Source organism: Streptopelia decaocto (genome assembly GCF_964273445.1).
Source record: "Streptopelia decaocto genome assembly, chromosome: 3".
Taxonomy (NCBI): Eukaryota; Metazoa; Chordata; class Aves; order Columbiformes; family Columbidae; genus Streptopelia; species Streptopelia decaocto.
Window position 1 is genome coordinate 13,294,725 of NC_138656.1, and position 25,482 is coordinate 13,320,206.

The 25,482-nt window shown below is 43.6% G+C and overlaps 1 protein-coding gene across 1 annotated transcript in view; it reads right to left on the bottom strand.

Annotated features, from left to right (window-relative positions):
- Positions 1-25,482, bottom strand: part of SYNDIG1 (synapse differentiation inducing 1) — a 79,900-nt gene that overhangs the window by 1,239 nt on the left and 53,179 nt on the right. The gene's annotated exons all lie outside the window — the stretch shown is intronic.

A 25,482-nucleotide genomic window follows, 5' to 3' on the forward strand; every position in this document is an offset into this window, starting at 1 on the left:
TCAATTTGATGTGGCTCAAATGTCACAGCATGTTATGGAAAATTCTGCAATATTTTGGGCTGATCTCTTTTAAATGAAACTTTGTACACTTTCAAAACTTTTTTTTTTTTAATTCACTTAAAAATAGGTGGAAGCTCAAAGGGAAAAGAAACAACCAAAACATTAAATAATCTGCAAACCTGACAATATTTCTTGACTGGATTCAATAAAAGAGGTCATAACTAGCCAAAATGAGGTGATAAGCGACCCAAAGGGATTCAGAAGGCTGATTTGTTGAGCACTAATAGCCTTTTTTCTGACAGGATCTTCAACCTAGTGACAAGCCTCCTCACAAAGAACAGCTTATTTTCTTGCTGAGCTCTTTGAGGACATCTCTGACTGTTGTGAAAGGATTGCATCTGTGGTGAAAACCCAACTTCCCTTTACAATTTTCAGCCCAGCCAAAACCAGATGTCTTGTATCAGTCACATGCTGCCATAGAGTTGCTGAATTTTGCAGCTCCCATCATTACAAAAGAGCTTGATTTTGCTTGGAGAATAGGTATGTACTTTCACAGAAGTTCTAGTTTCCAACAGATTACCTAATCCAAGTGGGTTTTGTTCTTTTAACCTAGTGCATGCTTTGTGACTTTGTAAAATCAAATCCGTACATAGGTACGGGCACATGGGAAGGACAATTTTATATTCCTCCTTTAATCCATTCAGAAAGGTTTCCATTGATATGAAGCAATCACCAACACAGAAACCATCCCCCATAAGTGCAAGACTAGTTTGAAAGGATTTGCTTATCACTAAGACAATTCTTTGTTGGTATTTCCTAATTAGCAAAACAATTCCATGACTCTCCAGTGTCACTGTATGCAAATTACAGCATTTCTGCATGTTTAAGATAAACAGGTCTCGAAAACACTTACTTCAGAAAATCCAATTGAGGTCAATTTTAATAGGTTAGCATCTGGCAACTAATAAGCATTTTTTCTTGAACTTTTTTTAAAAAGTGTATCAGACCTTTGGTAACTGTGCATTTTGAGGAACTCCTTTGGTTTTGGTACTGAGCCAGCAGCTTACAGCCCAGAGCCTTTGATCCCTGACACAGTGACACTCTGGAGGCTTCCACATCAGGAATGCCTGTACTCTGGCAAACTCCATATGGCAAATTAGGACAAAAAATGACTCGTATAGATCAGAGACCCCAGTGAGACCCAGTCTCACGGGTGTTTCCTTGTTGTGGCAGAAAAGGTAAAAACAATGGTCATTAAACCTAAAAAGAAAACAAGACATCTAAATGCAGACAATGGCCAGGATGTTAACTTGTCTTCACAGTATCTGTATCTTGCGTACTGGTAGCTTAAAGATAAAACTTTTCTACTTAGACAAGTCCAGTCTCTACTTAGGTCTGGCCACCTATACCCTGTGATCAAACATCACAGAAGAAGTAGATGCAGTGGTTCAAGTCTCAAGAACCAAAATAGGTGCAAGTACAGAGAGCGATATCTGTTGTGAACCCTTCTTAGTAATTCTGTCAGCCATAATGCTGGGACCTCAGACACCAAAACAAACTCAGTCTTCCTTTACAATACATGTGTTTGGGTCAAACAATAAATGCTTTCACAATGCCACTGTGGTTAAAATTGCTCAGAAAAATAAATCAATTTTAGCTAATTAAAAAAAATGAGATAAAAATATTGAGGAAGGAAAATACCCCACAAAATTTTGCTAAGAAATAGGATCACATTTATGGCATGCTAGTCTGCAATCTAGTGGAAAGCAGGACATTTTAGACTGATGGTTTCTCCACTTTCACTAAACAGCCCCATCCTGGATGGGATGGATATGTTTTGTGCATCCCTGCGTGCCACAGACATCCCAGTCTACTGAAAAGCCTGGCCTGAAATGACAAAGCCCTTCATCCATCCAGGCATTTCTGCTCAATTAGAGGTGGGGATGGTGTAACGTGCACTACCAGGGCACTTGCTCAACCCCTGGAGCTGGTGTGTCAAATGGTACAGAGGCACCATTTGTCCAGCCATACATGTCCATCTTGGAAGTGGATTTCTGTGGGCCCCTCTTGACAGATTCAGCTCCAGCCTCACTAAAGCAATCTTTGCTTTTGCTACATCTTTCCCTGAAAAGTAAAGCCCCAGCTATGAATATTACTCTGCCGAATACTTAGCTGGTATTAATCAATCCATCATGCTGAACTCTGAGAGTAATGCAGACAGGACTGGTGCAAGAATAGAGATTTGAATGCCCTACTAACAAAGAGCCTGATTCACTACAGCCTCTTCAAGCTTAATATAAGTAGTAAGGAATACAAACAGTTATTCTAACAGGCTTCAAAGTTGCTGCAGAACTAAGCACTTTTCCTAATCAGAATGATATTATCTGTGGAGTTTTACGGTACTTCTATCCAATAATTTCCAGTCTTCCCTGGTAAGACTGTGGCTGGCAGCCAGATGATTGATGAACCAATTTAATACAGTCTTTGGGAAACAGCCAGACCAACAGGTTTGATAAACAGAACAGAGGATGAGTGCAAGACGAGATGAATTATGAGTGGGGGATAATTTATCACATAGCATCAGGCAAATTCCCTCACTGCACAGCCAGTAGATGAGATATGTTTCTTGCAAAGGGTTTGTACTGCTGGACTATCCATGTCTCTTTGTTTTCCTTTGGTCTGTGTCCTCTGGATGCTCATATGTGACTATCAACTTGCCAGCTTCTGGCTGGATACTCCAAAGCTAGAAACAGGCACTTGAAAAAATACCAGACTCAAATCTCTCTTTAGAAGATTTGAAAGTAAGCCAGGAAAGTAAGGAGAGGAGAGGCGAGAAGGGTTAAGGAGATCTGGATCGTTCATCTCACTTTGTTTAACTAACAAAATGAATGTCTTGTTGTTTAGAAACACTTTCAAGGAACTTCCCTGGAGTTTCCACTTCAACTTCTGCAAAACATATTAATCTTGTCTCTGGGCTGCATGTTTTATAGGCTGAAAGAAGATGAATACTGTACCTCCACAGCTGCAAGGCCAAAAAATTCAGCTGCATCTCACAGTGGCCCATATATCATACTCACAAAATGCCTCCTGGTATGCTGTATCTGGAAACAAGAAACCCACTGATCACAATTATTAATCATGCCTCATCTCCCTGAAGCTGGACAGTAGAAATGGCTCCCTGTAGGAGGAGAAGAAAGTATCCTGATCCCTTTGGTGAGGTGAGCAGGGAGCAGGGATGCACAGCCTCCATGCAGCTACTGGCCAGACCCGAGTCTTACTTCTTTAAGTGGCATGCAAAAAAATGCTAGAGAATGAGGAGTAACTCATGCAGAAAATGCTCCTGTATCTTCTCCTATCTCTCTTCTAGTCAAAAGCTCTGGCTACTGCTTTTAACTTGCCCAATTTGTACATCTGCTGATCTCAAATTTCTGGGTAATATCTTCCACCCTCAGGCTTATACCACTTTTTTTCACTGGTGGTGAGAAAAAGGCTCCAGATCCTATGCTAAGGGTACAGATGGGAAAAGAGTGAAGTCAGAATTTGCCTCCGAACCATGAATGTTAGCAGAGAGGTGCCAATCAGCCGGGGAAAGCATGGGACTGGCAGACACCCAGTGCTGGGGTTGGGCTATGGCAGGAGAGTTTTCAGTCCCGAGAAGAGCATGAAAGGGACTATGAAGTCCCATCAAACAGTTCCACAGGCAGAAATGGTGATCCAAATAAGTGACAAATGATTTTTTGCTCCATTAGGCATTTGCAAATTCCGTTGTGCCCATAGTATAGTAGAAACTTTAGCCCATGGCTGTCAGGGACCGTATTTTGAGTTAAGTGTCCCAAAGTTTGTTTGCTCCTGTCTTTGCTGTGAATGATGATGTCACTCCCCAGAAGCCTGCCCAGCTATGAGCCGCAGGAAACCTGCCTAGCTACAGGCAATAGGGGACCTGTCCCACAGGGAACCTGTCCCACAGGGAACCTGCCTGGCTGCAAGCAATGGGAGACTTGCCTGGCCACAAGCAAATCACCTGCCCCACCAGAGTATGCACGGTACTACATGGGACTGGCATGCCAGGACCGAGAGCCTGAGCAAAGGCGCAAACCAGGCAGTGTGTGCTGTTGCCAGGGGAAACCACATCCCAGAATATACCCCAATGCCTTTTAAAACACCGTACAACCACACGGCATGCATGACCTGGAGATCCGCAAGCCACCAACCAGTGCCACGTGTGGACCTCTCAGTGAGGTAACAAGCTGCCTTCCTGAGACACACCACCCCACCTGCTGAAGCCCATTGGATCCTGGATGGTGGTAAAATTTCTCTTGCAAATGTGTTCCTACTGCTTTCCTGCCTTTTTCTCCCTGTCCTGTCACTATCTTCTTCACAAGTGTTCAATAAATCTCCCTAGTTAAGTGACATCTGACCTTGTTTGTGTCTTAATCTCACTTCAGGCAATATTAAAGAATATCTCTGGCTCAGGGCTTCCCAGACCAGACCCCAACAATGGCAACTTGCCTTTCAGGTACCAAAGAGCTCTTCTGGAGGTTTCCACCATTTCTGCTGGGAAGTTGGCCCAGAAAATGGACATGAGTTTCAAGCAGCCATTCCCTGTCTGAAACTTGCTGTGGAAACAGTTGGGAGCAGGTGTCACCTGAAATGCAGGCACTTCTAAACAGATATACAAAACTCTTAGACTCAATGCTGGACTTAATCTCTACTGATGCTTAAATTTCTTTTCTTCTTCAAATGAAGGCATCCAACCCAGTCTATTCTAGTCTTCAGACTGCAGTGTCCAAAACCAATTGCTGAATCATCTTCAGGAAATCCCCATCCACATTCCAGTGTTGATAGGTAGAGACTAGATCACTTGCTTGCAATTGATGTATTTCCTTCAGTGAGGGATCAACCCCATCCTGAGCATTAAGGAGATAAAAAACATAAGATCTTGACCATAACCTGCTCTCTTACTGTCTGGTAGCACTGGGATCCAGTTGGGATGGCTGTTAAGGACCTTGAGACACTAAATGCCGAGCTCACATGGAACTTCCCCCGCAGAAATGCTGAGATAGTATGGGTATTTGGGTAGCAGTGGCAAAAGAATGATACAAGGATATCACCAGAATTTCATTAACACACAGAGAAGGGATAAACTGGCATTTGCAGCTGGTGCTGCTGCTTTGCTCAAGGCTTTGCCAGATGTCCTAAGTGTTCTGCTGTACCTCAGAGTGACAAAACAAAATCCAGTGTGAAAACTTAGCCCTTAGGGTTTATTTCAACAATGAATCCTCATTCTAGTAAACAGGCTTGTGCCGTCAGTGGCCCAGGCATAGCTCTGTCCAATGTGAGTGCATTGTAGTAGACACTTGCTGCTTCCCATCTACAGCCTCACTGTCCTGCCTCACCCTGTTCCTTACCATGACTGTTCAGGAAGGCAATGAAAGAAACAGGCTCATCACAGTGGAGGCAGGAACAGCCACCTGTGTGCAGGCAGTGAAAAGGATGGTGGCCATCCTGTGTCTAGAGTAATCTCTTGTATTGCACTTCAAGGACAAGTGTAGCTCCTGAGAGCAGACCTGCAGAGAAAGGACTTACGAGTACTGGTGGATGAAAGGTTGGACATGAGCCAGCAACGTGCACTTGCAGACCAGAAGACAAATTGTATCTTGGGCTGCATCAAAAATAGTGTGGCCAGCAGGTCGAGGGAGTTGATTCTGCCCCTCTGCTCTGATGAGACCCCACCTGGAGTCCTGTGTCCAGCTCTGGAGCCCTCAGTACAGAAAAGACATGGACCTGCTGGAGAGGGGCCAGAGGAGGCCTCAAAAATGATCAGAGGGCTGGAACAGCTCTGCTGTGAGGACAGGCTGAGAGAGTTTGAGTTGTTTGGTCTGGAGAAGCGAAGGCTCTGGAGAGACCTTACAGTTTCCTTTCAGTACCTAAAAGGAGCCTATAAGAAAGATGGGGGCAGACTTTTTAGCAGGGCCTGTCGGCATAGGTCAAGGGGTAATGGTTTTAAACTAAAAGAGGGAAGATTCAGGGTAGAAATGAGAAAGAAATTTTTTCCAATGAGGGTGGTGACACACTGGCACAGATTGCCCAGAGAGGTGGTAGATGCTCCATCCCTGGAAACATTCAAAGCCAGGCTGGACAGGGCTCTGAGCAACCTGATCTGGTTGAAGATGTCCCTGCTCATTGCAGAGGGTTGGACTAGATGACCTTTGAAGGTCCCTTCCAACCCAAACCATTATATGATTCTGTGACACTATAATTCTATGACTCTATCCAAATATTACTCCAGCAAGCCCTTCAAGTGGCATTTACTTCTTTGTGAGCATCACCTTCTTTGTTCTGCAATAGCATAAGAACCTCTAGCCTGGACAAATTTACAACAAGATCCTGAACAGTGATGAGGCAGATTAAAACAACTGGCCTGAGTAAAGGGATTTCTACTGCCAACAAATTAAATGGTGGTGTGTTGGTGGACAGAGATGTACTGGGAGCAATATTTACTCCTGAAAGCCCATGAAAGGCTCAGGAGAAGAGAGTGTGAATGGACACCAGCATGAGTCTGACGCTTCTATTTGATCAACTTTCATAACATCTGGGTTTGAGCCATTGCATCATTTTGGTATCGATGTTTTCTGCTGGAATTTGAAAACATGTAGACAAGTATGTGATTCAGCCCCAGGCTGGTGCTGCCTGTGGCGTTTGATTGTGTATTCAAGTGCAGATAAAATGATAAAAGTATGAATGTCCGAGTGAGCTTTTGGCACTTGGAAAAACAAGAGCATAATAATGAGAACAGCAAGTGTAAAAGGCCTGAATGAGCAGAATGCAGAGAGATGTTTTTAGACAAGCTCCACAGCAGCAGCAGTTCCTTTAACTGCACTTGAGAGAATGAGACCTCAGCCTGCAACATGAGGGCAATTCTGTTTTCCTGGCATATACAGGAATTTGTATGCTTGTGGTGAAGGTGATTTTGCCCCTCCACATCATTTCTAGCCCTCAAGCAGATGTTGCCATTTTGTGATGAAAGAGAGGAAAACTTGGGAAAAGTGACGTGTGGTGAAGCCTAGTTTACACACACACACAGATGTGCCCACACACACACAGAGCTGACTATTTGTCTGTGTCACCAAGAGGCTGTGGAGATATTCATAACCCCACTGGACATGGTCCTGAGCAACCTGCTCTATCTGATCCTGCCTGAGCTGGGAGTATCGTCTAAATGACCTCCAGAGGCCACTTCCAATCTCAACCATTCTGCAATTCTGTGATTTTGTGGAGACTTGACAGCTGTACAAAGTTGTGCAAGGTGTTATTCAACTGTCAATTTGTTTATACACAAATATGCCTGTAGAAATTCCTCTCTCTGTTTCACAGGCAATAGCAGGGCTTTTAAAGCCCTGTGACATCTTTGTTAGGGCTTTGCTGAAGGACCTGCTGGAGATTATAGGTTTTGGAAAAAGCTGCATTCATATCTTTCTACCTCTATCTTGTTATATAAGGTTGGTGTAGAGACTGAATTTCACATCCAACTCTACTGCCTCATGATCCTCCAGCTCCATTTGTATCAAGACGCAATGTATGGTCCCAACCTGGGTAGCTGTGGATCTTAGACCTCACCGTTGGGACTTTATCTATCCATGAGGATAGTCACATGACTTCACACCAAGCCATGTGGGTATGTGTCTCATGTAAAAGTGGTATCAATCCCCAGTTCCAAGTTGGGGACTCATCATTTTGGCTCAATTTGCTATCCCTTGGAGTAGATGAGCAGGCCATTACGTAGTATCATTGGAATTCAAAATGTCCACAGTACCAAGCGCAAGGAACTTGGTGAACCACCAGCTTTGTGTCATTTGGCATGACCTGACTTTCTTTTGCTTTGGTTTCTTCTATCTGCCCCTGTTCTTCTTCCTCATTAGTGATGGGAGGAAGACCATGTCAGTGGGTACTTTACATTCACTGCAGTGGCCCTGACCTCTCTTCCCTCCAACATGAGTCACACTGCAGAGCAAAGGGTAAAAGATTCTGCCCAGTGCTGCCAGAGAGGATCTCAGCTCTGGACACCAACCTCCCACCCTGGGAATAGACAGGAAAAGGGTTCTGGGGCAGGTACATGATGGGGCTTTCTGTCTCGGGCACCCCGAGTCACATTTGGCAGAGGACAAGATTGGGGAAAGAGAATTAGAGACACTGCAAGTTTGAAGTTGTCTCTGAGGTTTCTTCTCCTTACAGGAACAGATTTGATCAGAGAATGAGTTCTGCCCATTCTGAACCCTCATTTTTTTCACCTGCAAATGCCCCTATCTGAGTTGAAACTGAAACTCTGGGTTTTAAGTGAAAGATACAGTCTCCTAAATCATCAAAGGACCTTTTGAGGTAAGATTAACAACTCTTAAGAAGATATTCACCCTCGTTTATTGATATCAGTAGCTTTCTCAGCTTTGTGTCACAATCACCCATGATTTCTCTATATGTAAATTGTGTTACACTGTTCTTTATCTACTCCCAATTTCATGCATTGAGGACACTCAGATTAGCTCTTTCTGGTCAGTTGTTGGCAGACCCCGGTTTCCTCAGGACAGTTGTTTTTTTTTTTCCCCAGCACTTGGGGTAGACATCACATCAGTTACATGGAAGTGTTTCCTGAGGATTGTTTCTTGGGGTGTCATTTGCCAGTCCAACCTGCAAACTCTGCAAATCTCTGATTCCCACCGATGCTGTGGTGGCATCTTTCTAGGCAGGAGACACAATCCAGGCTATTTCTGAGAAATGTTTTGTCATTTGATATGTTAATTACCAGGGTAAAAAGTTATCAGGCACGATGAGCTCTGCAGCATCTGACAGTGAATGTGAGGTAACTTACTTCTCTTTCTTCAAGGGGCATATTTGCCTTGAACAAACTCAACTTTTTGACAGGGTACTTCAGGCACATCCATAAAGTCACCAGAGATCAAATTATGAAGACTATCCCTTTCATGTGACAAGTTTCTTTTTCCTATTTCCATTCCTTCTGCTTTCTTGAAGCTCACAATAAACACAGCATTGGGAACAAAACAAAAAAAATGTATTTTTTCTTGCATCACTTGTTTGTTCTCTTTAAAACGTAACGCTTTTTTCTCCCCTCCCCCTGGAGAGGCAACATAAGTGATGCAACTGGCTTTCCAGACAGACACAAGGGACTGCATGAGAGAGGGTTGATTAATATGGAGCAAAAACCTTCTGCTCCAAGGTGCTCCATGGATTGTGTTGAGTGGGATATGAGGAAAACAACTGACAAGCACATGCTGTGAGAAAGCTCTTTGTGGGTTCCCATCACATTTAATTCAACAGACAAAATCCTGGGGCCAACCAAGACCACAGGCTGTGTGTGTTTTAATATACCATCTCTTCAGTATGTCAGAAAGTTTAGGGGATTTGCTTTATAACTGGAGACAATAGCAAGTAATTAATATTCTGATGATCCCGTAGCACTCTTGCAAGGAGAATAACTGTAGTGGGGATATACCCCTCTTAAAGTCCAGTCTGAATAAAGCATCAGAAGTTTGCCTTTACTTTCTTTCTGGACAGGAAAGAGGCTGAAATGAGTTTCCTGCCAACACCAATAGGCCAGGTTCCTTTAATTTCTTTCTGGACAGGAATGAGACCGAACTGAGAGTTTCCTGCCAACAGCAATAGGCCAGGTTCTCAGTCCTTTGGAGACACTGGAAGGATTCATCTTGATCCAATGTGTTTACAAAACATGGCTCAAAATTACAATGTTTCTGAGCTTGCAAGATCCTCTGGAGAGACAGCTGTGTCTTTCACATACCTCTCATTGGAAAATGCTATTTTATCCTTAGGAACAAATGCCCACCAAGGTCAGCTTAGTAGGGCTGCTGTGACCTGTGGTGGCTGAGGATTTACATCTCAGTTGGTGGATAGTAAAGCTTGATATCAAGGAGATATGGAAGTTCAACCTTGCTTGTGCTGTGGAGTGCCTCAGATGACCAGACACAGAGCATACTGCTGCGTGGAGCCTGGATCACCAATGTCTCTCCAACCTCTCCATTCTTCACTCTGGTCCTTTGGTTTAAATTAAATTAAAGAATAATGTCCAGTTTTCATTCAGATTTTTAAATCAGCCAAACCAACTTAATGCAAAAACAAGGAAACAGAGGCAGGGAGGGAGAAGTGGGGTGATCCCACAATCTCAGGCTTCTGAAAGGTATCCTGATGACACTAAGCTTCTTTTATTTTAACATCAATCAGAAAGAAATCTAACTAAATCACAAAGGTTTCAGAGAATATCTGCATAGAATATTTGCTGGTTTAATTTTATTGCTTTAAGAAGCAAATCAGTTTACATTCCCAGAGCCTTTTGTATCAGCCAGCTCTGCAGTAAGTTAATGTCCACAGTATAAAGGAAGCTGTTCTTCCCTGTGAAGAAAGACTTTGTTTTTGAAAAGAGGCAAGTAGCTTCATTCTAGAAGCCCCAGGAAGAAAATGACTCTTAATTAATGTGGGGTCTGCTGTTAGAAGGGGGCATCTGACGGTGGGAAACCCTGAAGGGACCGTGCTCAGACTTACCTCATAAGCAAAACTGGACAATGTATTGAAAAGTTGACAGTGAGGGCTGGTGGACAGACGGACAGGGAGACAGGTAGTTACAAAGGCCACAAGCAATTAATATAAGCTGTGAATTTCCCTAGTGTATGGGTTATGCCTGTATGGTACCAGCAAGGAAATGCCTAGCCTTGATTTGCTATTGATCGCATTGGGAATGCCCTCGCAGACAACAGAGCTGCAAGACAACTAAATAGCAGTGAGCTGGAAATTCAGTTCCTGCAAACTGCTGGTGGTCTGCTTTCCCAAGTGCAAGTAGAAAATGCCACGCATGGCCCTACAGAGCCCAGGGGAAAAAAAGCATGACCCAAACTTCAATCCCTTCTCCTTCCACCCACCACCATTCCCCAACACTAGCAGCAGCTCTCTATTCTCATAGTCAGCACTTTCCCGTCTCCTGATACTGCCTCCAAGCCCAGATGACAGCAGCAAACCCAGCAGAGTGTCATTGAAGTCTCGTTCCAGGTGTCTCAAAGCTCTGGGATCCCCTATGAGCTCTGTAGAGAATGGCCTTGGGCAAAATCAACTCTTTCTGGCAGACACATGGGTGTCTTGCTCTGATTTAAAAAAATCAATGTGTTACCTTTCTCTTCTGTTAAAATGATTAACATTTCCTCTCTGCATAAAGCAAAATGTCCTGGTTTGGTCAAGTAAAACATTTCATTTAATTTCATGGGGTGGCTTTTTGGTAGTGTTTTTTGTTTCTTTGTTTTGTTTTTTGTTTTGTTTTGTTTTGTTTTGTTTTGTTTTGTTTTGTTCTGTTTTTAATGCTTGATTCCCTGAAAAATGTTGAAGAAGAACATAAAGAACTCCGTCATCTCCATATACTACTACCTCTGACACTGGAGATGTGAAACTGAATTTATTGTATTTTTTTTGCCTTTTGAACTCAGCAGCAAAGTGCTTTCTTTCAAGAAACTGTCTCAAAGGGGAAATTCTAATAGATGCTGTACTTCTGAATTCATCATTAAAATTTTATCAATGAATAGATCATGGATATTATTTGGAAAAACATCAGAAGTATATGCTTGCTCTGTTCTTAAAACCCTCTCTTCCTATCTGCTTACACCACCAGAGAGAGGTTACTGGGTCAGATGGACCCCTGGTCAACCCAGAATTTTCATCTGTTCTTAGGAGGGTTCAGCTTTGTTGGTTTATCATGCAGAGTGATACATTGAGTTAATCCATTATGTTAATATGCTTTTTCTGTATTTATTTAACAAAGGACTATTGATTTTGATGACAGTAAATAAAAAATGTAATGAATTTCATTCCTCCCCTCCCCTCCCCTCCCCTCCCCTCCCCTCCCCTCCCCTCCCCTCCCCTCCCCTCCCCTCCCCTCCCCTCCCCTCCCCTTCTCTCTTCCTTTTTTTTTTTTTTTTCTCTTTTAATGTTATCACTGCTTTTACAATACATTCTATATTTGCATGGCAAAAGGTTGACTGAAGTCCTGTCAAAAATACAACTGTGACATTCCAGAAGATAGAACCTCAGGAGGAAGGTTTTAGAATCTCCAGAGGAGAAGAAAGTTAGAAGGAGAGATCTTTTAATAATTTTAAAACAACTCAAACCGTATTTAAGATTGAACAGAGATATAGGCAAGGGACTGAGCACGAAAAGTGATAGAAACAAGGCAGAAAACAGTGTTAAAAGTGTGTTGAATACAAATGTGTGCCATCAGGTTTTTTTAAAATAATCATGGACATTAATTTAAGTACTTGATATACACAGTTTTGAAATACTTCATGTTGGTTCTGAGCCTTTTTTTTTGTTATTTTTTCTATATTTATACATTAAGCAAGCCTTTCAGATGAAAAATTTCTTTCCAGTTGAAAAAAAGGGATTTGTTTTGTTCTCCTCAGAAATGTATTGATATGGAATGCTCCAACCTTTTCAAAATGTTTTTGAAAACCTTCTGAGACAACACATTTCTCAAAACAAGTATTTTCTGAAATGCATACAATATGTATGTATGCACACACAATCTTAACAAATCAACAAAACTTTGGTGCATAAATTCTCATTTGGTTCCGATATTGGTCATTATGTATCCAATTTTTAATTGCTTTTCAGTAACCAACATGCCTTGCTTCTTCATAAATATGACCTTTTCTTAGGAAGCTGCTCCTCTTGTTGAGACTGGAATGTCCTGTGGAGTAGTGATGTTCCTGAAAAGAGATGATCTGGATTTACGGTATATTTTGCCTCTTCTGCTGGATGTAGACCTGAAGATGCCTTGGAAAACACCTAGGAAGGGGATACTAAGGAAATTATTCCTGGCTAGGCTGCTTGCTTTGTGGGAGAGACCTGGAAACTGCAGTTGGCAGGTGGCATTATCATTGCAGTACATAGAAGATATTATCCATCCTTTGTGCCTAGCCCCCAAAACTGTCTTTGGATGGGAAAAGAATGAATAAGGAGAAAAAGATATGCTATAAGGTAGGCATCCTACCTAAACACCCACCAGCATCTACTAATGCCAGCAACACCTCTGCACAGACTGAAGAAACTGGAGGGCATGTTCATCTCTTGACTCAATTCCATACTCAGTAGAGGAGGACTCAAGAAGATCTCATTTTTTACTGTGGGGAAAGTTCATCCACTGACCTGGAACAATTAATTTGTATTTGTCACCATTGCTGTTGGTATGGAAATAGAAGGTCTAACCTTGTATTAAGGTGTCAACACCCTGAAATAACTGCTCTTTCCTGTGACTCAGCATCTGCAAGACAAGAACTCCATGTTCTTCAGCAATAACACATCACAGTGTTGTCATGTCAGCAGATATCAGCCCCTAATTTCTTGTGTACATAAGTCCTCTCTCCTACAGCTACAGTACTTCCAGGCAGGTGGCTCTGTGCAGGGCCTGGATGTGTGGGGATTCTATCAAAGGGCTTTGTCTCAGCCCTTGCTCTTCTCCTGTAGGCTTCTTCCCCCTTGATATCCTCCTGTAAGTAATTTCTGCTCCTCTTGTTGCCCTTCTGCTCCTAGTTCACCCTCTCTTTCATCCAAACAGAAACCCTGCCTTTGTGTTTTATGGACACTATTTCAACCCTTTAAAAGGGTGCATGATGTCTGAAGGGTGGAAGGTGTGGTATAGTGCATTCTTACGCTGAGTGTTCCTGCAGGAAAAGAGCTCTCTGCAGAGCTGGGACATAGGAGTAGAGAAGACATCCAGGAAGCAGTACCACCTTTCCAGAGGTGGGCAGCTGGATGGAGCCCAGCAACAGCAAGAGTGAGCTGGAAAGGCTTTGCTCATCCTTCTGCTGCACAGTGAGCAAGGCAGAAAGAGAGATCAGGGGAACTCTCCAGAAAAGCTGCTGCTGAGGAGTGAGTCACCTGCCTGAGCACGAATAACAGCCTTTACCAACCCAGTTTGTCTGCTGACATCACAGAAAGACCAGCGAGCTCCCACACGTGCTGTGCCTTTAGCAAAAGAGTGAGAGACCCCTGCAGGTCTTGCAACCCAGAACTGCTGTTTTCACCTCCATGATGCAAAGACACACGTGCTGTGCCTTTAGCAAAAGAGTGAGAGACCCCTGCAGGTCTTGCAACCCAGAACTGCTGTTTTCACCTCCATGATGCAAAGAGCATCCTGCTAAAATGTACTTTCATTGTGCCTGAGCCAGCTCTTATTCCTGCCCTTGGGAAGAAAGCAAACTGGCTTGAGACATGTATCCCCAAGGATTCTCTAGCTTTGTTACTCTCTCTTCATCCAGCATCTTACTAACACCTGCAATAACTACCTTATAATATTGCTTTCTTGCTGTGGGCTTGCTCCCTTAATCTCCTATTGCCATACTAAGAGAAAGGAACAGGATGGAGCAGAACTGCAGCAATTCTTCCATTGGTGTGCTGGGACCATTTTATTTTTTATTCTTGGGGCCCTCAGCCAGAATATTTGCTGCTTTGACGACAACTGGTGGAAGGAAGAGGCCATCCCAAAGTTCTCTCCTCCCTTTAACAAACTGCTCCACAGGGCTAGGACTCTTCCTCAGTGGAAATGTGTTAGCACACAAACATAAGTCCTGATTGTCCAACAAGGAAAGTACAGGTTGCTAAGGATCCTTCTTAGTGGCTCTGAGGGGTCATCAACAACCTGGCCAAGTCTTTTAATATCAAATTATACTAGAGTGTACAAAAAACCACAAAGTGTTATTCTTTTATCTTTCCATCTCCTTCATTCTGTTGCATAGGTAGAGAAAGTACCTCACTCTGCATTTGGTTCTGCTGTGTCTGCCAAAAGTAATGAAAATCAAAAAGCTCCCCTCTCCAGCTAGTTGGCTTGTTTAGCAACAGGTGGGTCAAGCCTGAACAGCGGTTGCTGGGGATGCCTGGTCCCCATCATCAGGAGGGTGGTGTATTTTTGTGCATGTCCCTGTCTGCTTGTTCTCCACAGAGTGGGACCACTGCAGAGAGGCAGGGAATGCGCAAACACATTTACTGGGGAAGGATGCGATCAATATGCCACACTCTTTCTGTGAAGGGGGATAAAAGCCTCAGCAGGATGCCCTGGTTGAACACAGGACTCTTTCCATGAAATGCAGACCTCAGGAGTCAGACCAGGCTCCTTTTGATTTGAAAGGACTTTACTTCTTGCTCTCCAGTCCCTTCCCTTTAAGGTCCTGGGAGCAGAGTGTGCTACCCTGGACACCTGGCAGTATGACAGCTGCTATGTAGAAAATTCCTTTCACATGTAAGTCCCTTTAGGTTGGTCGTCTCATGTCTGTCCAGGACTACTCCATCACATGCAGGCAGGCAGAGGAATGGTATAAGCCCACCTTTGCTTTTCTTGCAAAACTCAGATGAAAACCTTTCATGCCTGTTAAATACAGAAGACCACTTTTCGTGGTAGGAATCAGCATGCCATACCACTACAGCATGAGTTGCCATCCATCAGCTGAGCTGCTGACAGCACACAACACAGTGCTCTCTGCCTACCTCAGTTTGGAATAACAAGTGCACAGGGACAACAGCCTCCACAGCAGCTGAGCTAATGCGCTTCACCTCAATCTCAAGCAGGCTAAGAAACAGTGTGCCTTTGGATTTGACAGCGTATGGGCCACCTATCTTAAGTTTACTCTTGCCAGGGTTTTCCCAGGAGCTTAGCCAGCTGAGGACAGCGGGAGGGTGCAGGCAATGGCAGACTGTTGTTAAAACCTGCCTCCTGGGTGAGTCCCCAAGTAAGAGGAGAGTAGTGAAAAAGATCTGGTCTGCCCCTGGGGGTCAAGTCTTCAGAACTCACTGAGACCGATTTCAACTGTGTGGTGAGGGTAAAAAAGGGGCAACAGACCCATTTCATTTATGCAGCAGAAGTTTAATGCAAAAGGATATGGGAGAGGACGGGCCAATTCCAGAGGTGACAGCAAGTGAACAGGGTGAAAATCTGGATACAGATATAAACCAGGTGGATACTTAAACAAATTCCAAACTGCAACAGTGGAGCTACAAACAGAGAGCTGCACTAGTGAGGCACAAAGCCTGCCATGGTCTGAAATCTCTGCTGCAATTGTCCATCAGAAGATTTCAGCAGGAAGTCATTCACATGGGGATGGCCTTGATAATTAACTGTTTCAGAGCTTGCTTACTCTACTCCTCTTGCTTCTTTCCCTCTCTTTCATCTCTCTGCCCCGCTGAGCTAATACATGCTTCAAAATTGAAATACATCCTTTTTGAAAATATTCCACTAAAGTATTAATGAACAACTGTTTTTATTATTTGCTGAGTGTTTCATGTTAGCTATGCAGCCAGATGTCTAAAGCAACTATTTGTGGTCATGACCAGTGCTTCCCCACTGTCTCCTGCTCCCTCTCTGTCTCACTTTTTCTAGGCTCTAAGCCCTTGGGGACAGGCTCATGCATTTTTCTTGTCATTTCCAAGGTGTTAGATCTGATTTGTAGAGCACCTAGCACAATAGGGATCCTCAACCTGGACAATTACTGGCAGCAGTAAAAGAGATACTGACATTATCAAGAGCATCCTAGCAACACTAAGTTAATTGTGCACACCTTTGTCCTCCACTAGAAAACGGCACAAGGCCATGCTCTAACCCTTTTCGGAACAGGATGCAAATGTTATTACAGGGTGCCCTCTAAGCCTTCATTCCCTTTCGATTTAGAGACAAGGTTCTCACAGCAGCAAGGGTGCTAACTGCAAAAACACTCTGAGTATCAGATAAGATATGTTGTACTTTTGCTTACATTTCTACCTTCCACTACAGAAAAGGAACGATTTCTTTCTAGCATAATTACAAATAGAGCTATTCCTGCTAAGTGGAGTTACCTTGTGGTTCCTTGTGCAAACAGCAGCACCATATGCAAAACTTTCAGAGATGGGAAATCTCTGTCACAAGGCACAGCTCCACCACTCTTGATGGGACTGTGTCCTGAATGACTTTGTCCCTGACTGCCTCAGCAAATGCCTCTGCGACATTTCAAACCTCCAGCTGAGACAGATTTAAGATGTGCTGTGTGGTGTCTGCATGCTGGAGGGTGATCAGAAGTTGAGAGAAGTATCAGCTTGAAGGAACCATTTCAGTGGCTGTGAGCAGATATGTCCCACAGGCTGGTACTGGGCAGAAAGAGGGACTTCAAGTGTCCAGAGACATCATGATGGGGCATGATGGGGAAAGACTGAAATGCCAGAGAATGGGAGATTTGGAAGCCAGAGGGCCTCCTGACATCTCTGGAAAGTGGTGTGGAACAGTCACAACTGTGATTTTGACAGCCTTGGGCAGCAGGACAGATAGCTAATGGTGTGCACACCACTAGAGATGCCTTGGTCTGTGTTGGGCTCTAGAGTGGATGTGGCCCCTACCTCTCCAATGTGCTGTCTGCCCTCTTGGGCAGGACCAAAGACAGAAACTTCCCTTCTGCAGTTCAGGGTTAGGTAACACAGTGAAGAGCGCTGGGCAGGGGAAAGGGGATGTTGTGGAGACTGATGACAGCAACCTGCAGAAAAAATATTCTGTATAGCTGTTTCTTCAGTGCCTAGCACAAGGGGTCCTAAGCCCAGGAGTGAAATATCAATGAGGTCAGGTCCCTACTGTGACCAGATGACTTTCATGTGCCCATAGCTGGCCTAGGTAGACAAGGATGATGAGTGCCCACCAGTTCATTTGATAGGAAATGAATAATCACAGTCAAGCAGGGGCTGCCCTGCTGAGCAGGACAATATGTGTCTGCAAATGTGATTTTACTGCACAGTGCAGGAGGAGCTGGGTAAAGGAGAACAGCATCAAGCTTTGGAGCATAACTTTGCAAGAAAGGGAACTTGGTCTCTTTCCCAGCGCTCTGTCCTGGCTCAGACCCACCAAAACTCCTTGCTCAAGTTCTGTGGTGCTTTTAACTTGGGCTAGCTGCTGGAGCTGCCAAACTGTCCATGGGAGAGTGCTAACAACATTTCCATTGTTTCTTCTCCTGAGAAGGCCCAGCGTGGGTAATATTTTCCCTGGTGGGAAAGACACACCTGGAGCTTGACCTTAGTGGAGCACAAAGGAATGCTCTCTAGGCTCCTGAGAATGCTGACAGGAGACTCAGCCCCAGACAAAGCCAGGGGTGTAGTGAAGGACATGGGTGATCAAGGTCCATACAATAATGTCTTCTGCTAGGTGAAAACCTGGATAAGATATTAGGCATGCAGGGTCTTCATGGGGAATGAGAGAATGAATGTGTGGTTTTGTGGATCAGCCAGGCAGCAAAGGTACACTGCCAAGCTGTTCACTGGGTGATGAGTGTCAAACAGGACAACTTTAACCTGATGTATGTACAAACAAGGGGAGCTGCTTTCTGACACATCTAGGTGGGCTTTTCTATGGCAATCACCACTTCTGGGCTGGACAGTGTTTGAACTGTGAACCAGCTGAGATGCATGGCTCCTCAGAAGGAAAAACATCCATGCTGGGAAATAGAAGCAGCTGTGTCACCAAGCTGGAATGAGTCCCCTTTCAAATGAGCCCTTCACTAGGGAGAAAGAGTGGTTTTATTATTTGCAAGTATGTGGCTTAGAGCAAAGCACCAGGTCGCAACAGCAATATTGAGCATGTTTCAGTTACCATTACTGCTGCTGGAGGAATTAGACTGAGTTACTTCAGTGCTCTTTAAAAATTATCTTGTTTCCTCTTTAACATCATGTGAGAGAGAACCAAGATTCTGGCCCTTAATCGCAGTAAGGAAAGTAATGAAATGGATGTCTGCAGCAATCTGAGGCTACCTTACTCTCTGCATTCAGATTCCCAGTGCTTTTGGAGAGCTTTAAATTATTTCCACAGGAAAACACTGCCTTTCTGAAACACTGGAGTGCTATTGCGAGGGTATACCTTCTCAGACAGTTCTTTGCTTTGTTTCTTCCTCTCTCTTTGGTCCCTAAAGGTTTTGATTTTTCAGAAATGCCATTAGGAGTGTAAAGCAAGGGAGCTGTGCTTATCTGAGTGGAACAAGGCTGATTTACATCCATTGTTGTGTTGTCTCCCTTCTTTTCATGCAGCAGCACTTGACACTCCTGTGACACTCCTGCACACAAGTGGGATGGAGAGATGTGAATCACCAGTCCCACAGCCTTTGAGGGATGGTTGCTCTTTGATACTTGCCAGCAACAAGGCTTGTGAGGTCTACTGACTGGCTCCAAGTGGGGTCCCAGTCTCATGCCTTTTCTCCTGGATGTCCTGATCAGTTCTGGCTTTGCTGGGGTCTGATCTGAAGCTGAGTGAAATGGATGGGACACTTCCTAGTGGTTTAAGAAACTTTGAACAGGTTCCTTAGAGAAGCCCTTTAAATCTGATTCCTTAAAGAAGTCCTTTATATCTGAATTCCTTTGTAGGTTTGTGCCAGTTTTGGGGCCAGATCTTTCAGTATCTCCCAGCTTCAGTCTGGAGAATCACTGTTTAATTTGGCTGTGTGGCAGAGAGGAGCTGGCTGAGTGTACATAGGAAATTATAATCCTCTTGAAGCTGTCCATGTGTGACTTCTTACAGTCTAGGATTATACGTTGATGAAAATGCCTTTGGTCTTTAGCTCTAATGCTAATTTCTCCCTTATTCACTTCACTCGCTTCTTTCTAACACTGCATTTCCTACTTCAGCAACTGCAAAGGCAGACCGACTAAGTCAATTACAGACAAGAGCAGTGCTCAATTTTCCCCTTTCTACTTGTGCTTGCAATTTCCAATGAAATTCTGAAGTTTTCAATGTCTTGTCTAAAGAACAGAGATGTTTGAGGAATATGGTGGGCTGGGAAGGGGAGATCTAACACTTAGATGAACACCTCCATATACTAAGTCCCAGTGAGCACTTTTTCTGTGATGTACAGGCAGATGAGGTGGGACATGCATGCGATATTGCACAGGATGGGAAGCAAAGTGGAGCAATGCCTACAGTGAAGTATAAAAACTGAAATGCATTTCATGAGGTCCTGTTAGCACTTAGAAAATGAATATATATTTAAAAAAGAATGCAATAAGTACAGAATATTGGACATGGGCATTGCTGAAATTATTGAAATCTAAGTAAACAAGGTTATAAAGACATGTGCAAACCCAAAAATGGCAGGTGACAGTAGTGACCTTTGTGGCCCAGGGTCCCACCCACTAGCATACCTGTCCCTCTTGCACTAGGTATTCTGTAGAGCAGAGAGATACTCTCTCCTTGGAGCACTTCTTGTCAACAACCATCAGTTTAATCTTGCTGCAAGAAAGGCAGGAATGTGTTCATGCCTGAACTTCTAAGGGCCAGAGTAATTTCATATTTGGAAGAAAGCCCTGGTGTTATCCAGATCTGATGCAAGCCTGGTTTTTATGGGGATGCAAATGCAGGAGACCACTAGCACACCCAACATAGACTAAGGGCAGGTGAAAAGTAAACTAGGTTTCATAAGACAATTACAGAAGCTAATTTTCAAACAATGTGCACCGAAGTGTGCCACTCTTGAACTTGAATAAAGCATCCATATTCACATTCTGTATCAGTGCAAGTCTATGTGCTTTTAATATGATTCAAATTAAGCAGGGAAAACTTCTCCTATAAGAAAAGAAACTATCCTCTCAGTGCTGCCATCCTAAAGCTGAGTGGCAAAACATCATTTTCCACATGTTGCAGGATGGGGATGGACTTGGAAAAAGCATCTGCACAATAGTTTACTGAAACATACTGAGCAGCCAAAATATGGCCACTAATACCAGGCAATATTTAAATATATGTTGTGGTTTAACCTCAGCCAGCAGCTAACCCAAATATTTGCAAAATCAGGACTTGTTTATGTGTTCTTTTAACTGACGGTTACCAGCATTCTGTGGCTGGCTGAAAGTTAAGACCATTTCTGCAGTTTTGACATACAGACTGATCACTGGTGTAGAAACACGAGTTTTAAAAGCAGCATTTTTTAAGAAGACGAGAGAGCTCATGATTCAAATTACAGTGAATGGCTGGAATTTCAATAATTTATTTTATCCTTTTCTCCAGTTTTTACAAAATACATGCATTTGTATAGTTGTGGCTTTCAAGGGTAGAAGGCGTTTTTAACCAATGCTGGGCTCCAAATGGTAGAAAAACTACATTTCATAGAATATTGAATTCAGGCCAGCTATACATAAGAGTAATGTCTGGAACATTCCTAGGTCAGTATCTTACTTAACAGTCTCAGTTTTTATACTCACTTGCAATACATCAAAATGAATAATGTATCTATGGAAAGAAGGAACAGTTTAGATCCCTTTAAAGGCAATGCCTGTCTTCAAGTGAATGGATGAGTGACAGATATATCAGCAGTGTAAAACTGGTGTCATTGTAAATATTGGGCCATAGCTTTAATAATACAGTTGGTTAATAACACATATTGGTTTCCTTATTGAGAAGGATATATTTAAGTTGCAACTTTTGCTAAAATTTTTAATTATTTTAATTGACTTATTAATTCCAGGCAAGCTCTTGTCTAGCTTGTAAAGGGCCAGAGCACAAGATGTACTTTTCTTTACACGCTACAGGAGGACAGGTGAGAAAGAATACAAGCTCTTGGAAGGGTTCTCCAGAGTCTAAAGATGCACAATATGCCAGATTTCAACATTTCTGCTATTAAAAATAATTCAAAATTACTTCAGTAATATAATTTCTTTTGGCATGCCAGGTGCTGCAAGATTGCTGAGGAATATAAAGTAAGTGGCATTTTTGGAAAATGCATGCCCTCCTTCTCTCTCAGCAAGTCAGGCTTTTCATCAGCTTCCGAGAGCAGGGCTGTATGACAGCTATAAAGTCATGCTTCAGCAGCACAGCCTGACTATGTGGAGCCAGCCTGAGCATCCAGGACATATGGCTGCAAACCAAAATCATGTGAAGGTCCCCCAAGGAAACTCAGGGATGTATAGGCTAGAAATCAAGGCTGATATCCTGGTGTGAGAAAGCAGAGTATTTTTCTATTACCAGAGATTCTACTTTTGAAATCAGGTGGATGAGTTAATATGGTGGATGGGTGACAGTTACTGCATTGGATCATGGGCTTGAACCCAAAGATGTTTAAAACCTGTTGCCTTACAGGCATTGTGAAGCTTTTTCTGCTGCATAGGAATACCTGTCTAGCGCTAAAGCAGAAAGATGGGTGACTAAAAAGTAGCCTATTCACAACAATGTGAATAATCAGTCATACAGATCTCTTCATTGCTAGTCCCTGAGTGGATATGGGTTTATCTGTCTCAACGTGCCAAACCTGGATATCGCCCCTTGCAAGCAGAGTTGAAAGGAGAAGTTGGAAATCTTGCTGACAGACATCCCACTAACTTGTTGGTTGGCTTGTGCTGTTTACTCCACTATTCTGGAACAAACAGGGACTGCAGCTGCTGAGCGTCTGGGAGAAGAGACACCAAGCAAGAGAATTCAAGGATGTCCCTGAAGACTAAGCTTGCATTTATACCAGTCATTCAGGTCAGTGATATTTGCCATCCACATGCAGACTCAACAGTTTGGCCATCACTGATCTCATGGGCAGAGTGATCGGGGATACTCAGGACATGGCCTGCATGCAAAGTTCACAATCACATCAAATTTTTAAGTGTGGATAACTTCCTTCAGATACTCCTGTGCTTGACTCTTCAGAGTGGGTCATGGGACACATCCAACCCTTGCTTGAATTAATTGCAAGGGCACATCTTGGGTGCGTATGAACCTACACACGCTTGGACACACACATAATCTCTGAGGTAAATAAAACTACTGTAAATCAGATGCCACCTTTGAAAAGAGTTCTAAACACTTTGGATCAAGTTTTGAGTGAGGATCATTCATGTTTTTAGGGAAGAAAGTACATCTTTCCTGCCACTGTCAGCTGATGTCTGTGCCAAGTCGGGGTGGCATTTGTGTTTTGCAAATGGGTCTGGGCTATTTGCAAGGAGCTGTAGCTTTTCTCACCGTTGTCAAGCTTCCTTTGAAACCTTCTGAAACATTTTTTTTACACTCACCCACACAGAGAATGACACACTCCCAAAGCTGTTTGGGGAACTTAACAACACACTTCTGCTGGGAAGCCACACCAGCAGCAGCAGCCGATCTGAAACGCCTCTCGGTGTCTGCACCAGCTCTTCCCCCCACCTTCCCTTAGACAACTGTAATGATACTAATGTGCCTCATCAGGGGTCTTGCCTCAAAGAACAGGATCTATCTTTTGCGTCAGCCATCTTAGAGTGCACTGCATGGAAGGACTGGAAAGCAAAATCTCAGATCACACAGCAGAACCAAGAACAGCCTTGGCTCCCTCAGTCCCAACCTTGAGCTGGGTGGCTTGCTCTTCTTTGGTTGGTGTTTAAGCATAAATTGGTAGAAATGGCAGCTCCTTGGAACAAGCATACTTGGTGATGAGGCACATCTGCAGTTGGGACGCGGTGCAAATATGGTAAAGCACCAGCCTAACCTGCACTGGAGCTTGACCATGGCTTCAGTGCGCAAAGCAGAGATGCACATGGAGGGTTTATCAAGCTCCTTCTATGCACACAGAGGTCAGGACAGTCTTCTGCAGAAGGGGAAGGCAAGTGGAGGGCCAAAGTGCAGCCAAGTCTTTCAAGAGGTCTGACAAAGTGTGACTCAAAACAAATTAAGATCCCCTATGAGCTTAAGCAACATTGGCAGCCACATACAGAGGATGGCCCTTTCATGGTCTCTGCTAAGGGAAAGCAAAAGTTGAGTTCTTATGGGATAATAGAAAACCTACAAGAGGTTTGGGGAAGACAGAGGGAGGAGAGGTAGACAGACTTTGCAGGTGAACCATGACAAACCTTCCTCTTTCCCCAGGCTCTCCTCTGGCATCCCTCACCCATTCTGCACTGCTGGTGGAGTGAGTGCCTCTTTAAAGCAGCAGTCTCCCAGAGAACTCTTCCAGTGCTCCCTCAGTTTCTCCAGTGGTACAACAAAGATGTGCCATCTGTGGGGCAGGCTTGAGGTGGCCCAAGGACAGGACACATCCAGGCAAGTTTGATTTTGTGTTCCCATCTTACAAAACAAACCCCAAAGATTACTTTGGCTATTTTTTTGGTACCCAAGAACCCAAGTGAGCCTTGAATGTAGTGATCTCATTTCATATGTGTTGATCTGAATGCATCTGAATCCTTGGGAATCTCATCTATAATGCTGCCAGGTTTGCAGGAGAGACTGCTCTTTGACACACAAAAAAGCTGGAGGTCACTGCTTACTCCATCAGCAGTACTGCTGTCCCTCAGCAAGTCTGAACCAGGAAAAACTAAGAGCTCGCATAACATGAAATAGTAGACACAACAAGTAAGGCAAGGCTCCCCTAATCCTGGTCTCCAGCAGTGGGATCCCCTGGAAAGTGTAAAAGGGCAGGGCAAGGACATGCTATTTCCCCTAAACAGACCTCTAGCATTTAAGGAAGTTTGGCAGGGAACAGCAGTGATTTAGAGAACTTAGATCCCTTTGTTCATTTTGTTCCTTTATTCACTTCTTGTTGCAGTGAAGATCTCAGCAGAAGCATCACCCTGGCTAATACAGTGACTGACAGATCTTAAACATTAATAAACATATCTGCTTTCTGTAATTTGAAGCAACGTTCCTGGTAGAGGTGCTGCAAAAGCAGCTGTTTGCTTGCATGATCTAGTTGAAGAGGACGTGCACGTCAAAAGGGACGGATGCAGAATGCAGAATTTGCAAAGGAGGGTTATGAAAATAGCTGTGACTGCTAGTGGAGCACACAGTAGCAGTGCTCCTGTTGTAAATGGGTAAGTTGCAATGGAGGAGATAGCTGTCAGCTGGCATAGATATATAGCCCAAACAGCCCAGAAGAGCAGACCCCTGAGGGGGAATTTGTCATGGCCCTTTCTTCACCAATAAACTTGCAAAGCCTAGACTTACAGAAGCAAACAGCAGGGTCTGGCTGGGAATTTTCTCTCAATTTATTTTATGTTTGTTTGCCTGTATATGGAATTTGACAGAACATGACTGTTCTCTCTGAAGATTTTCCGTATTTGTAAAAAAGTGCTGAGAAAAGGCAAATACTTCAGCTGCAATACTCTGATGCAGTGCTACTCCAAGGCAGCTGCAGTTTGCCTGCCAAATATCTCACTCTCATCTGAGGACCGGTGTCCTCACTGGGACCGCCATGATGCACTGGGACCAGGAAGCACCAGGATGCTCCTACAGGGAGTCCTGTTAACACTCAAGAACATGAATACAAAGCAAGATAGTAATTCTGTATGGAGACATGTAGTCTTTTAGCTGCAAACTTGGGTTTTCTTTTGTTTTGCTTTGCCTAGTGCATTCTCATAAAAATATTTTTCTTGTTGGACGAGCCACCAAAGCTTTTTTGATGGCTGGAAATATATCAACACAGCCTGCTGGTATGAATTGATAACTATTTTTAGTCATCCAGTATGTGTTTACTGAATATTAAGAAA